Here is a 16,875-nt window from a genome sequence, read left to right as displayed (position 1 = left end):
GTGCGGATCCATCTTTGGGTAATGTGGGCTCAATCGACATCCCCAAGCTTAGAATTTTTTCATGGAAAAGCTAGGTGTTGCCATTTAAAAATTTGAAATGCCCTTAAAAGCTGTCGTCCATTTGCTCGACAAATGCCTCTATGGGCACTAGGCAAGGTAACTGCTAGCCTCATGCCTTTGTATGCATTGCTATGGGCATCTGTCGTCAGCTCACTAAAAAACTATTAACGTCAGTCTACATGCTTGCTTCGAAAGTTGGCAGCAATTGAGAAGTCTGTAATATTAGTTGGCAAACGGCCTTAGGCCTAGCAAGGCTATAAAATACCAATTCGCATGATGTTCTATCCAAAAGAATTTGCGCGCCAAACACGCCATTCTTACTAACCCCTAATAATATTTCTTGGATTCAACACTAGTGACAATGGAAAATGATGTTGTGAAAAGGACTGGAACTTATGAAATGGGAGAGAAATTTCGTGCATCGGTTTTTATCCTAAAATCAATCATATGTTATATTGACGAAAAAAGTTAAAATATATAAATATGTTATTTAGCAGTAAAACATTGATTTCAAATGCTGTCAAATCATAGATTTCCAAGTAAAATTGAATTTTTTTCATGGGGTGCGTGATAGCAAAGATTCTTGAACTTTACACATGTTAGTTTTTGTCCCTAAACACTCATATTAGTTTCTCATGTCCTTCAACTTAACTTTGTGTTGCATGAGTGGTCTTTCTGTCAAATCTGTCTTCTTTTCAGTCAAATTGAAGGGTATAGTGGTCTTTTTATACAAAAAATTAATTATTTAAAAATGACAAAGCTTGGCTCCTTAAGGTTAAGGAGTTCCTTCTTAAAATACTTTTTGGTCTATTCAAAGAATTTCATGCTTGTGTTTAGTCAATCTTTAGATCATAAGATAAAGTTATGTGAATAGATCATGAGGTATTTAATGAGAATTTCCGCCTAAGTCCTTGCGGAGACAAGTCTTTGTCTTTTTTGGTCATCAACTTGACAAAAAAAGTTGATGGAGTTAATGAAAATGACAGTGCAAAGAATGAAATAATTCATGTACAGAAGAAACTATTAGTATAATTTCGAGATGAAAATTAAGCTCGCGGTATTGATCAAGGACTTTTACTTTAATTTTAGTCTTTTCATGTGATAAGGAGAAATAAGAAAAAGAAAAAAACAAGCGTGTTGTAGACTAGCAAATTTTAATTTCCACGTAGAGATGACAAGAGAGATAATATAGACGAAATTTTTGGACTTGCTTTTTGTGATAGCCCATCTCGGAATAATTGTAACGTTGGCGTGAAATGACGATTTTGCCCTTGGACCTTAGTTGGTGCCTTGGGTGATTTATTTTCTTTTGTTTAGGTTGACTACCATCAGGACCACACATACACACCCACACACACCTAAACCAACCCATGGACCCTCCCTCATTCCTCTCTCTCTCGGATTTCTTCCATTCCTTTACCATTGTACGGACAAACTTCAAAACCAACCATACATGCACGGATCGACGTCTAGAAGGTAAGATTCGAACTCCTTGCAAGCTTTTGAGTTCATATATACCATTTGTGAGACTTGAAACCTTCAAAAACCTCGACAACCCTAACCCCAAATTTCATGCACTGTTCATGCACTAATTATTGTGAGGTTTTTAGGAGTTTTGAGGTTATAGGAGCTTTAGAACCTTCTCACGAAGCTCGAGGAACAAGTTTGAAGGATTTTGGACATCGCAATAGCAAGTTCTAAAGTTGGCCGGTTTTTGTGAGATTTCTCTAGCGAGATTCTAGCATTTTTGGTGCTTCAAAGTGGTATAACCCTCTTTCCCTTGTCCTAAGCTTCATTTTGACATAAATTTCGTGAATTTTGGTTGAGAAATGAGTTAGATATGACGAATGGAAGTTTTTCCCAGTTTTCGATGACGACGATGGAGTCCGGTGACTAGCCGGAGAAGAAAGGGGAATATTCTGTTAACCTTAACAGAATATTCATAGCGGCAATTAACGGCGTCAGGTTAGTTTTAACGGAATATGCTTGCTTTTGGACGGAATATTCCTAACGGCGTTAACTACCGCCATCAGTGTGCCAGGCACGTGTGGCCGTGCCTTGGCCAGCACGTGACGGCGCGTGGGTTGTCAGAAAATTATTTTTAAAATATAGGGATGTTCGTGAGGTTAAGTAGATCATGTTGGTATATTCAAACACCCCATTTGAGCATTGTATGAGAAGTTATTACCTAGTTTTGGTTATGTGCTTTAAATTGATGTTTTTATAGTTGTTTCACATATAGGTGAGACCTATCCTGAGGACGAGCGCAGTCACTCAAGGCTCAGGGGTTACAACCCCTTCATATACCAGTGAGTGGGCTTTTGGTTTTCCATATATACCTATATACTTGAGAGTTTTCCCAGAAAATGAAATTGAATGTTTATATGTTTTAAAATGCGATGCAAAGTGTCTGCCTATTTATTTATACATTAGTAGTTGCATATATGTATATTTGGTGCTGCGGATGCACAGGTAAGTTTATAGTTTATGGTTGTGATTTATTGATTATGTGAGATGCATTAAGAGCTCATAAACCTGCACCCCAATGTTAGTGCTCTCGCCCAGAGTTAGGACACAATCTTTCACGTGATGTTCACCTCCCACACCACATGCTCATCTTGGATTTAAGTTAGGTGCACAGTTCTGTTGCACAGACCATTATAGGTGGTTCAGACTTATAGGTGACCCGCGATTATTTGCACAGTCTTCACGTGATCGTAGCACTTGAGCGTATTTATTTACACCCAGTCCTGTCGTACAGACCACTTTAGGTGGTTCCGACTCATGTGCAGGTATAGTTGTTGAGATGTGGATTTGAGCTCTAGATTCAGCCGTACAGGTCACGTTAGGTGACTCCGGTTGACTTGTCATTTGAGTTGATTGATATTACCTGGGTTACTTACATCTTATGTTGAGATATTTGACATGGCATATATGTGGATTTTGCAAATTCGAGTATGGTTTCGATATATGTATATATTCTATTTTCTGGGAAATTATACAGGTTTTACGGTGAGGGGTTACTACCTTTGATAATTGAAATGATTTTGAAAAGCTTTGTTTTTGCCCACTCACACTTTCTGTTTTGCGCCCCTCTAGGTTTTAGTTTGGAGCGCTCTTTTGGTGGCTTACGAGGAATTCACGGCATCCCTGACAGATTATCACCAACATAAGATCACCTTTGGATGTTGTATAATTAGTATTCGTCCTACTGGACTGCACTTAGGCCTTTTATGCTCTGATTACGTTTATCAAACTTAGTCTCACACTAGTGTGTTACTTTAACTAGTTTTTCTAGTAGTTTGGTTTTTATTTGTTCGTAATTGTTTTATTATTATTGCTTCTGCACTATGCACATGGCTACGTCACCTTTACGTGACGGCCAACATACCTTGATTTTCGATCAGGGTGTGTCAATTTTACTTTCTAAAGATTTCCATTTGGAATGCTTCTTTTTATAAAGTAATTTTGCTCATGAACGTGAAAGTGCTTTTAATCGAAGCATGTTGAAATATTTTTCAAGTACTTTTTGGAAGGCCACTAGAAGTTTTGAACTACCGCTTCTTGAAACAAGAACACATGCACTTTTAATTATTCTATGTGCTTTTCTAACTCATAAACATGAAAACTGTTTTGTGAAACATTTTTGAAGTACTTTTGGCTGTATGAAAAGCTCTTTTTCTAACCGAATTTCATGTGCTTTACCCAAAAAAAAAGACTTTCGACTTTGTCTCTCGTTTTTAGAAATATTTTTTGTGGTATGGAGATAAACTTAACATTGCAATAAGTTATAAATTTTTGAGTCTCAACTTAATAAATTAACTTGCATAGTAATAATTGTTAATAAGTTCAAAAATATACACTGTCACAATAATAATTTAAGATGAAATAATCTATATTCCTCTAAAGTTATTTGAGACAATGATTTGTTATTATAGAGTTAATGATACATCTTTGATCTTGCGGGTACGTAATAGGTAGCCAACATGGACACTTTGTTTTTCTAATAGTGTTTCAAATTTCTCAAGCATGTTTATAGTTTTTTAGCAAAAAATTTGATATTTCCGTACTGACATCCTTATGATTATCTCCTTTCCTTTCTTGCCTAATTGCATCAATGATTCATTCTTCAGTTAAAGTGTAAACGACTTTGTTGCTCATTTGGATGATTGAATAATACATTTCATTGGCATATGTTAATGTTAATGTAATACTTTGTACCAATACAATTTTTGTTAAGGATAATTAAATTAAAAAATAATAGTTTTTAACTATCCTTTATGTTAAGTAATAAAATTGGTTTGTTGTCGAACATTGTAATTTTATAACCATAAAAAGATTTTACAGTAATAGGGTGCACTTGGACTAGTAGTCTGGTACAGGGAACCCTTTCCCAATCCAAAATCAATGGCCCTGAGAGGTTTATCGCTTTGAAGAAAGTTGTGAAGGAGAGGGCACAAGAAATAAAAACAAATTGCAACTTGGAAAAGTCCCTTGTTGTGGTATCCGACTTAAGTCTTGTTATCAAACACCATATTCTCGTACTGTTGTTGATGCGATTCTTTGTGGTGTTTTCATTTGATTTCTTTGACGTGTGCCATCAAATATGCTGTTAGATTTGTGAAGTCCTATCAAGTAACTGTCACTACTGGTTTCCTTTTTTTCATCAACTCTTGAGCCACCACCACTTTCTATCATACAATATTGAAGAGAGCAACAGCCGCCTTCGTTATCGATGTGTTGATTACAATATTGGTATGCAATATATGTTTTTCTTTTCTCCTTAATCATATTTCAGTAGTGTAATTTATAAAGAGTATACGTATATATTCCTTTCATAAAAAGAAAAAAGAAAAAGTGTATGTTTGATGTGCGAAAGCCATCATATTCTTTCATGGCACTAAAGCAGATTACTCATGCGTTTGGCTCCACGTCCCTATGTTTCCAACGCAGTTTAAAAATTAAGCAACCTTCCCGAATATAAGAATTATAAATTAGTGATGGAGTATTCCATTTACGAAAGCCAGATAACAACTCTTTCCTTCCATATTATATATTTGAACGACTAACTAATTCAATGATCAATATAACGATAGCCCTAAAATTAATGCGTAGGTTTTGAAAACAATATGTAAAAGGAGTTGAGCAGTCAACATGAGCACAACACGCTTAAAAGTAAGGGTTTGCACTTTTTTCAAAATTTTTTATTACTACTCCTAGCCAGATTGAAAAAGAGAAAAATTTGAACTCCGGACAAAGAATATTAAAAATAGAAAATAATTATTCATCGTGTATCATGATTTTTTGGGACCATGACACATGACACCTTGGGTGGCAAGAATGATTGGAATACCTGTTGCCATGGAGTGTAGTTTGACAGACTACGCTTAAGCCCATTGAAGATAATAACTTGTCTCTCATGTAAGAAAACTCTAATTCAAGTCAAATTTGGATATCTTGAAGATTAAGCAACGTAATCATAATCCTAGGAGAATAAATATCTTATCTTAGATTCTCTCCTAGATAGTCTCTCGATTTAATTAGGATATATTTCCCTACAAGGACTCTCAAGATCTGTATAAACACTATAGCACGGGTATTTTATTGGGAGATGATTCTTTGTCTTCTTTACAAGACTACTACACATATATTCTCTCTATGCTTAACAAAGGCTTATCTTGCATACACGCTGCCGTCTGTATACACATAGGCTATTTGTGAAGGATGGTTCATGATGTTGCACACATCAAACCATTCTTTCTTAGAACTACACTCGTGGTTTGATTCTCCTTCTAGGAGATATGTAGGCAATCATTCTCAGATTCACCCACTCCCCCAATCAACATCATTTTCTAATCGCTAGAAATCATGGGCATTTTCAACTGTATTTCACCTCTGTCCACAGATGTACACAAATTTGGTTCCAATAATTGGTACTTTCATTAAGGGGTGAACTTATACTCCCCCAGTTAGCAACATCTACCATGAGTGACGATCAAAACTAGAAAATCCTGAAGATGGAGTTTTGGTTGATGCTCCAAATAATAGATCTCTCGCAAGTCGTAACAACCACCAATTCCGATGACTCACACAAAGAATACTTCTTTTTTAATGGATTTGTTGCTACTATTATCCATGATCAAGGACTAGTTTGCAAAAGGGATATGTGTTAATCGCATATCCCCTTTTCTTTTCATATCCTACAATGTTGGACTAACTCAGTCCAACACCATTCTGGTGAAGCCACTAACTCTAGTAACAACACAACTGCTTTAACAAGTGCAGTAAAGTCCCAACATAGAAAGAAATCACTATGGGCAAGTCACCCCTATAAAAAGCATAAAGTTCAATTCCAAAATTTTGCCTCAAGATCCATCGGAGCTTCGAACTAAACAACGGATCGTGATCATTCTGCAACATAGCTCCACAATTCTGCGTCCAACACAAAGCATAAGAAACTGAGGGCATCTCATTTGAAGCACAAGCAACTTCACCTAGCAGTCTCGAAGCTTGTATATACAAAAGAATTCCTCAATCCAATCAAAACAAGGTGTTATTCGCGACATGAGCTTTGACTAAGTGCTTAGTTTGGAAAGATTCGCTTAGCACACAAGGCACCAAATAATGCAAATGCACTTGGTTTATTCCAAAAACAGCAAAACTGGACTTGGTTCACGAAAAGCTTCCGACCCAGGAAGTGAAGGCAGATTTGGCTAGGTGCGGACCAACACCTCATCGCAAGTACAACTTGTAGACCTTTCGTTTAAAGTTTGCAATCAGCTTTACCTAAATCCTTCAAACACTACGACTAGGGCAAATGCTCACAAAGCTCTAGGGCAATGTAATGTGCCTGATACCCATTTTGCGCACTTGAATAATTTTGAATAGAAAGCTGACACAAGGCCAATTGGAGACAAAAACTAAGATGATAACGATCATTTTGTCAAATTTTCCAAAAGTTTCTGATAGGAGCATATTTATGCGATTTTGTTAGCCTATTTCCTTGCATTTACTTAGTTAGTTTCTATTTATTAGAGTGTTTTAAGCCATTTTCGTGTGTTTGTAGGTCCAAATGGCAAAGTTGGTAAGAAAAGGCTATTTGGAGCATTTTAGAGCAGTTTTGGGCTTGGAATGGATAGCACATGTATGGAGCATGGTGGATGGACGTTTTTGAAGATCAAAAGAGGCTAGGAATGTGCTTAACATCTGGAAGAATTAATTCAAGACATTGAAGATAAGAATCAGCTAAGAAGAAGGAAATATTATCCAAACTATCTTATCTTATCCAAATCTTATCCAACCTTATCTTATCTTATCCTATCCTAATCTTTTCCTACCTTCATTCTAGCTGCAAAGGGGAATCAATTTCACATTAAATCACCTAAATATCTGGTTCTAGAAGCCTTATCATCTGCCCTAGATTATTGACGCATACCTTATCCCTTGTCCTTCTAGAAACCTGTCACAATACCCCCTTTCTAGAAGCCTAAATCTATGCCGCACCTAACCTTAGTCCCTTTCCTTCTGGACTTGTGTCATGCCCTATCCCTGTCCTCCAAGGATTGGTTTCGTGAACCTTAGCCTTATATATACACATTTATGCAGCACAAAAGAGGAGAAAGCCTTAGAGAGAAAATCAGAAAAATAACTTTGTGCTGCAGCTTTGTAAGGAAGGAAGGAGAGAAGGAGTTTTGAGCCGTGACCTACTATCCAAGACCATTAGGGTGCTAGGGCATTTTTGGGTTTCTTTCTATCCTTAGTTTTAGTTCAATGTTTAAATTAGATTGGTTTTATTTAATTGCAAACATGTGGAACTAATTTCGTTTTAGTTAGAGGTGAATTCAAAGCCATGAATATATATGTGATATGAATTGATTTCCTCAAATTATTGTTTCGTAAAACATGAATGCGATTTACATATCTGTTTGATTGATAACTTATTCTTGTATGTTGATTGAGGGTGCACACTTAGTTTGCATGCATGAATCTGATGCTAAAATATAAGGGAATTTCACCTAATAGTTATGAACTTATATTTATAAGTAGTGGAAGTCACTAGTCATCATTGTGTTAAGAAAATCCATGACAGAAGTATCATATAGTTCATAGTTACGAATGCCTTATCAATGCTTATGATTTTCATAGAACTTAATGATCTTTGATATGTATCTCTATTATGCAGTTCACATAGGGAACTTGATAAGAATAATTTGATTGCGTCGCTGAGTCCAATTCAATGAATTTAGAAAAATCTGAGAGTTAATTAGTGCTATTCACAATTAATATGGGGGATTGTCATTCATGGTTTATAGAAATAATAACTAGAAATCAATTTGTTTGCATATATGTCATGTGTGGAGAAGGTCATCTAGCCTTTCACCCTTTAATTCACCCAATTACGTGCAACCTTTAGTTTGTTTCTTCAACTTACTTAGTTTAGTTAAAATTAGTCAAAACAACCCCCATTTAGTATTCTGAGTCTTTTTAGTTTAATTTTCGTCCAAACTTCTCTCTAGTTCCTGTTTTGAGTCAACTTAACTTAGTTTTGTGTTAATTGAGTCAGTTTAGCTTGTTTTGAGTTGTTTGAGTCTAGTTTTCTGTTTTTGAGTTAAATAAGTGTAGATTAGTATCCCTCCTAATCCCCGGCCTAAAATGATCCCTACTTTCATATACTTTGCATTCCCGTTAGAGCTACACAGCAGTGGGTAAACAAAGATTTCGACGTCTTCACAGTTTTTCACAATGACATGCCATATATGCTTGGAAAGATAAGAAGTAGAGCTATAATGCAATTATTGTTCCAGAATTTTCCAAAAGACAGAATGATCTCAAATTTGGTACGCAAAACAGTTGAACAACAAGCCAGCCCAACCAGCACATCACAGCAGCATTGCTAATTTGACAGGCTAAATTGCTTTTACTCAAAACGAACTAAGTTACGCTATCATAAAGATATGGATGTTATCTTTCTTTAGAATTTTACTAAATAAAATTTTGAGCTACGTGGAAAATGTTATTGTCATTTTACTTCTCATAGCATAAGCTAAAATTTTTTACGAAACTCCTCAAGTTCTTCCTCCGAACTCATATCAAATGACGTACAATGTGTTGCAACAACCTATGAGTTCACGATACACCCCATTATGATCAAGTTAACAATTAACCTAAGGGTTCCAACCAATGCAAGTCCGCTCCAATGAGCTAAAAACAAAAGTCACCCCGCAATGCACTATGTGACGGCTCCACCATTGTCCTCCTCCACCGCTAGCTTGTAATGGAGAAGAAAAGGGTACATACCATATGGAAAAATAAGACAAAATTTTATGACTTCGAATCTCATACAACACGTGGCTTCTATGAGTTTAGATTCCCACACATGAATAAGTCTAAATGCAATATTACTCCAGCTTACTCTAAAACTATTCGTAGTAGGGTAGATCGAAGTAAGTGCGCCTTCGTAGTCCGATCATAGACAAACAACTTCCACCTCAAAGTTGCACAAATGAAGTAGTTATATTAACATCATGTTGTTCTGGAGCCTCATTGAGATTGACTATGTTTATTGCGCAAGAAAAGGAAACCTGATTTGGTATGAAATCAACTAGTTTTCCTGTATTCTTGAAGTTCCTACAATTTAGGGTTGGCATGCGCTGCAAGTAGTCACACTCCTAAGAGGATGCAATATCTATTCCTAAATATCTTTTGGGATTCTCAAAGGCAACTTCAAAGATAAACAAGGAAAACAACTCGAAGACCTATTCGACGAGTGAACAACCTTGGTCCAAACCATGGTAGCTCTCTAAGAGACAAGTACTTTTGATTATTTAATTATACACATGAGTAAATACATATCCAGGAAAGAAGACCCAAAGATGGGAATGATGTTTTCAGATCCTCGCTCGCATTTCTTTGTTCTTGCTTACACTATTCATTGCAGTGCGTGAAAAACCTAATTTGAAAATAAATCACAACTTTAAAATTCGCATAATTGCAAGTCAAAAAATTCAAAGTGGCAGTGTCAAAGAAGTCTTTTTTAGCCCACTTCGTAGCATTCGGTTAGCAGCTTAGGAGGCTGGAGCGGTAATAAGTGTAGTTACGATAGATGGGCTACAGACATTAGGACATAGCTCTTTGACTTGGAAGTCTAATGCATTATCCAGCCTCCAAGAAGTTTATAAAACCTAAGGGTTGTGGTTTATTACATTCAAACCTGAGATCTATGCTATTTGATGGAATAATTGAAAAGGTGATTTGGAAAACCATTAGAGGGTGGCTCTAAAGATCAACCCTGAGTACGATTACTTCCATTTCAGACTAACGTACTAAGTCTAGTATATTTTGCGACACCACATGTTTGAAAAGCTCCAAAGGAGGCATCCATACTAGAAAATTGTCAAGAAGAATTTTATTCCAGTGGTGCTCTAATACGCGAAAGTGCCTTAGCCAAGTAGCTAAGTGTAGTTTGATCGGAAACCCTCATGTCTAATGCATAAGGTCTAATAAAGGGATTTTAAAAGTGTTTTCCAACCCGCATGCAAGCGACCAAGGCCCTAACAACTTTCGTTTAAAATTCATGAAGGATAGACTAGCAATTTGAATTAAGAAGGAAGCCTCGTCTTTGCGACACATTGCAACCATTAAAATCCTCAAACCTAGAATAGGGCAAGATGAAAGAACAAACGGAATCTAAGTCGTGCTCAACTTTTTATAACAACACTCAGATGAATCTTCTGAAAATGTTATCAACAAACAAGATAACTCAAACATGTCGGACTGATATTAAGATCTAGAGGCCATTCTAGGTACGATTCAACACTTTCTCATCCTTAATCTGATCAATGCATTAAAGCAAGTCGAGGGCAAAAGATTTCTCATGGGCTTAATAATTGGTGTCAAAGTAAGATGGTACTGTGATTAGGAGGTGATGTTTTTCCGAATCAACTTTACCTAAGGGTTTCAAGCTCTATCCCAGGCCTACAACCTTATCCATGTTTTACATCAGTATTATTTCTCCGAAGTTAATTTACTTCGGAAAGATTGGCGGATTAAACTATATTCCGCGATATAGGCGCAGTCCATCCTGCATCCTGCTTTTCAGCTATGCATCGGGACCTTTAACAAGAGGTTTATAATAGGTTTGGAACTCCGAAATATCAAATATTTAAGAGATAAGCAAGAAGGACTAACCAGACTTGGTTAGCTCTAAATCATGCAAGCAGTTCAAAGGTCTTTTGTTACACATTATGGAGAAGTTATTCTGGGATGACTTACTCATTGTTTGTTGGTAACTATCCATCTTCAAAGCGGAGCGCACTCTTAGGAGCATAGTTAGGTGAAATTGTGGGACCATGATTTTCTTGGACCATGACACGTGGCACCTCAGGTAGCAAGAATGACCGGAACGCCCATAGCTCATAGAGCGTAGTCTGACAACCTTAATCCGACAAGCTAGGCTTAAGCCCATTAAAGTTAGCACTTGTTTTCCGAGTAAGGAAACCCTAATTCAAGTCTAATTAAGATGTCTTGGGGATTAGGCAACGTAATCATAATTCTAGAAGAATTAGATATCTTATCGTCAATTCTCTTCTAGATAGTTTTCCAATTATTAGGATTAATTAGGATTACTTTCCCTACAAGGACTCTCAAGATCTCTATACATACTCTGGCTCGGGCATTTATTAGGGCACGATTTTTCATCTTGCATACACGTCTACGCATAGGCATGTTCAGCTTTTTTGGTTCAAAAACTAAATTTAACCGAATCGAATGAATGTAAATATTTTTTTTCTTTTAGTTATTTTTGTTGGGTGTTCCTTTTCCAAGCCCGAGTCCAAGTGAACTAGTAGCCTAATATCAACCCAAAATTTGGTAAACCTAACTTTATGCCCACATATGTTGATGGCTCCTACCCATGCTTTGTTGTAACAACCGGTCCCTAACTTTACGATTTTATTAATTTTAAATGAGTGAATTGACAAAAATACCACTAAAGGCAAAGATTTTGACTTCTGTTGACCATCATTTAGAGAGACGTATGACTTATTGTTTTAGCGTATTTGTGCTCGACAGTACAAACGCATGGGCACAAGAAGAATTGAATTTGGAGCTACAACAGAGATTTTCTGAACTTACGAAGTCCAAGGGAATTTTGATAAATTCAATATTCGAGATAAACTACCCCTTTACTATTTTAATATTTTTCATTGTATGATTTTTCTGCATGGTGAATTGAATTTTGAGCTACGACAGAGATTTTCTGAACTTACGAAGTCCAAGGGAATTTTGATAAATTCAATATTCGAGATAAACTACCCCTTTACTATTTTAATATTTTTCATAGTATGATTTTTCTGCATGGTGGGACCTATCCCTCACTCTCTAGGACCTATCCCTTGCTGCCACCTCACCTTGTCTTTCTCGGCCCTCTTTTCCCTCAAGCTCTCTCCATCTCTCATCTCTTTCGGTTATCTCTCTCTAACTCTCCCTCTCTCTGTGAAACTCGCCGGAGCACCACCACTATTCTCTCCGACAAGCATCATCGCCACGAACTCGAAGCCTTACCTCGTCTCTTGGCCGTGAACTTAATGCTTAGACATCGATGCAAACGCGAACCCAGGCTGCACCGCTTCTTCAGCGATTTTTCCCATCTTGCTATCCTAAGCCTGATTCTTAGGTTAGATCTATGTGTCAGTGATGATTTGGATGCAGAAAACACCCCTGAAAATTAAGCCAGTTTTCCGGCAAGAGAATCCGGCAAAATCCGGCCATGGTCGAGCAAAGCAATGGTATAATTTGAATCCTTGTTCCTTGATCTTCGATTTGGTATATTACATGGCTAGGTTTAGTGAAGTTTTTAGTTAGTTGGAGCCGGGATTTATTCCAGCTAACTCATTCCTAGATTTTAGCGGTTGCAGCGGCAACCAGCCGGAGATGAAGAAAAGGAAAAAAAAATCGAAACCCAGACTCGGATCCACTCAAAGATTGAAGGAATATTCCTTCTGAGGAAACAATATTTTGTTACAGTTAACTATTGACCGTTAGTTGACTTTTTTGAAATTTTCTCTAAAACCCTCTTAGGCTAATTTCGACGTCCCAAGTTCCTTTTTCTTATATCCGTTTAGTGAAATTCTAAAGCTTTAACGTAGTTGACCGCCGGTGTATCTCGGTTGATTTTTTAGGGTTGACCATTGACTTTTCGTTGACTTTTTACAAAATTTGCCCGGGACACTTTTTAGTGTATATTGACGCACTAATTCCGAATCTGTCGTCCATTTCTCCAAATTCAAAGGTTTTAATTGAATTTTACTAATAGGCCTCAATATTATGCTTAGGTGCAATTACTATCGGAGATTTCGACTTCCTAGCTTGAACGGATGTGACATCGCAAGTAACTGTGAATGGTTCTTTTCTTTGATATATACATATATTTATTTAGTTTCCATATATACATCTAGCAATGAATTTTCTATGTGACTGCCATAATTAAATTAACATTTATAGGGAATAACATAACGATGAGTGATAGGAGTATATTTACGCGACTTTGTTATCTTATTACTTGGAGCAATTTGGAGTAGTTTTGGACTAGGATTGGATAGCATGCGTGGATAGCATATGGGCTGGACATTTTTGGTGTTTAAATGGTGTTAGACATGTGCTAAACTCTGGAGAAATTAAAGTTGAGGCTTGGAAGACAATGAATTACACAAGAAAGAGGAATCCTTGTTTGAAGGGAACATTATCTTATCCTATCTTATCTTATCTCCAACTACAAGAAGGAATCCTAATCACATTCCAACATTTTCCACCTGCTTCTTAAAGTTCTAAAATAACTTAAGACACCTTAACCTTTTTCTCCTTGGATTCAACCGTTTCCCCCTATGTATATGAAATTCCTGCAACGATATAGGGGGTGCCGCCTACCATTCAGCCATTGAAGTTGCTAGAATTTTCAGAGTTCTTTCTCTCTTTGTTTTAAGTTTCAATGTTTATTTTAGATTGCTTTTTAGTTATGATGAACATGTGTAACTAAGTTTCTTTTTAGCTAGAGGTGCATTTGAAGCCATGATCATATGTTTTATATAAATTGATTAGATCCAGTTATTGTTTCATAACGCATGAATGCGATTTACTTATCTGCATTATAGAGAACTTATTCTTGTATGTTTATTAAGGATGCATACTTAGTTTGCATGCAGGGATTTGATGCTAGAATATAAGGGAATTCCACCTAATCGTTATGAACTCATATTTGTAAGTAGTAAAAGTCACTAGTCATGATTGAGTTAAGTAAATTCCTGGTAGGAGTATCATGCTTTTCATAGTTACAAATGCTTTGTCAATGCTTATGATTTTCACAGAACTTAATGTTCTTTGAGATGTATCTCTATCATGCTTTTCGTAGTTAGGGAACTTGAGAAGAATAATTTGGTTGTGTCGCTAAGTCCAATTCAATGAACTTAGGAAAATCTGAGAGTTAATTCGTGTTGTACACAGTTAATTTGGGGCATTGTCATTCATGGTTTGTAGGAAGAATAACTAGAAATCGATTTGTATGCATATGTTTCATGTGTGGAGAAGAATCCTTTAGCTATCCTTTCATCTATATTTCATTCACAACTTAATTTACTTGCTGCCATTTTCTTTTGTTTTAATTAAATTCGTCCAAAATCCCCCCAATCATTGTTTTGTTGTTAGTTTAACTTAGCTTTCAGTTTTATAAGTTTAATTTGTGTTGATTAGCATCCCTTCTAATCCCCAGAATAGAACGATCCCTACTTACTCATACTACGATTGCATAATATGTAGGATTTAATTTGTGTGTTAGTTTTTACCACATCAATGAGAATTAGGTAATCATTATAAATCCTACGGGATGCCTCAATTAGAATTACGACTATGGATAATATTATGTTGACTAGAATTATCGAATCATCGTGGCATGACTATATTTATGTTATCTGTTCATCATTTGTTGTACCTGGTGTTAGTACTCACCCGGGCCAGGGCCAGTTTTTCACGTGTATGTGCACATCGCACCGTACACTCACATTGGATCCATTGCAAGTGCCAATCATGTCTAAGATTGTTATAGGCAATTAGGACCTATATGTGCTGCCCATAGCACCAGTCTTCACTCGATTGTAGTACTAGAGAATATATCATTGTTATACCCAGTCATGTTCATGTCAAAATATCTCTACATGAACTCATGTGTCAGCATCGATAGATGAGGACTCGATTTGATATGTGCGAGAATATGTGATTAGGGACATCATGTATTTATTTTATGAAAGTTGGTGAAGTATTGCATTCTTGATATACAGTTGGCTCTAGTAAGTATTTTTATACTATACTTAGTATGTACATTTTGGAAACTATACTTGTTTTACAATGAGGGGTTATTATGTTTTCGAAAAGGTTTTTAAAAACTTTATTTTTAGGCCCACTCAACCTTATTTTTCGCTTCTCCAGGTTTTAGTGGCTAAAGGATTTCTAACAAACTGTTGTTGTGGGAATACTATCGACGGTGTAATTCCTCTTTTACCTTTACTATACTTTACTTATGCTCTGACATCACATGTGGAATGGAAACCTCCCAGTTTTCCCGTGAGACTCCATGGCTTTCAGGCCATTTTTAGGCCACCTCCTGCCACCAATCTAATTTCCAATAGATGTAATCGTGTTCATCTTGTTCCCAGCTTTAAATACATATATAAATTGCTTACTTTGGTTATGTTTTGAGCTCGGAATGAGCCCTGGAACAACTGTCTAGTTTTCAAACGTTCTAAGGCTTGTCGAAGAAGGCAAGTATGCCTGGCACTCACGTGCATAGAACTAAGTGTGGAGCTGTAGTTGCCAGCGCGTAGGCATACGCTCCTTCATCAGATGTACTATGCGCCGACGCTGGCAGCAACCACAGCGAAATCCACAACTTTTGGCGACCCAACTCAGAGTGTGAAGTGGCGCGTGGTGGTGCGAGGTAATGCATGGCAGCATGGGATGACGCGTGCAGTGGTGCTTGGGGAACCTAAGGTCTTCTCAACATGCTGAACTGAACAATACGTGGCTACTCAAAGATGAGTAGGAACTCTTACTCAAAATTTCTCAAAATTGTTCATTCTCAATTTATAGAACTTCATATTTATAATCATAATTATTCATATTATAAATCACCCGATAAAGATCGCCTCTGCAAAAAATGAATTAAAACTAAGGTCATTTAGTCATCAAACTGTTTAAAAACAAATGAACGGTATTGGTAAAAGCATTATAAACCGTCTATGTATTTGCTACAATATATTGACTAACCGACCTTAGTTTTAATTTATTTTTTGCAGAGATGATATTTACAGTGTGATTCATAGTATGAACGGTTCCGATCATAAGCACAAAGTTTTGTGATAAAAACACTAAGAGTTTTGAGTAGGAACTCCTACTCATATTTGAGGAGCAAAATATTGTTCTACTGAACCCGCCTTCCTTTTTCAAAACTCAACTATTTAAATATAGTTTCTTCAATAATCATATGTTGTACACGTTGTCACCCTTAATTGTACTTTCCGAGCCAAGGATCAACTTTATGTATACGTTCACATGCACCATTTACGTTCACTTTGAATCCAAAGTAGACACCAGCATGTCCCTAGTTTCGTATCAGAATATATTTGCACGAACTAGGCAATTGTTGAACTAGGCAATTTACCTTCCTCTCTGAATTGGCCCATGAATTCTGCCATTTGCCCCATTTGCTTCTTCAATTCTCCTATCTCCTTGGCTTGATTTTGATAGCCCTGCGACAAGGTAGTTAGTAAT

The 16,875-nt window shown here is 36.6% G+C and overlaps 1 long non-coding RNA gene across 1 annotated transcript; it reads left to right on the top strand.

The window, feature by feature from the left end:
* Nucleotides 1-1,393: 1,393 nt before the first annotated feature.
* On the top strand, nt 1,394-4,837 carry LOC125472969. The gene is made up of 5 exons (XR_007254917.1): nt 1,394-1,536; nt 1,671-1,823; nt 1,925-2,025; nt 2,303-2,369; nt 3,160-4,837. It is a non-coding gene; the product is annotated as an uncharacterized LOC125472969 (long non-coding RNA).
* Nucleotides 4,838-16,875: the final 12,038 nt, after the last annotated feature.

The sequence above is a fragment of a genome, unplaced genomic scaffold, assembly GCF_019419815.1.
Source record: "Pyrus x bretschneideri cultivar Hongxiangsu unplaced genomic scaffold, Pyrus_bretschneideri_v1 Contig78, whole genome shotgun sequence".
Lineage (NCBI taxonomy): Eukaryota > Viridiplantae > Streptophyta > Magnoliopsida > Rosales > Rosaceae > Pyrus > Pyrus x bretschneideri.
The sequence above is the reverse complement of the archived record's forward strand: the minus strand, read 5'-3'. Positions and strand labels throughout refer to the sequence as shown.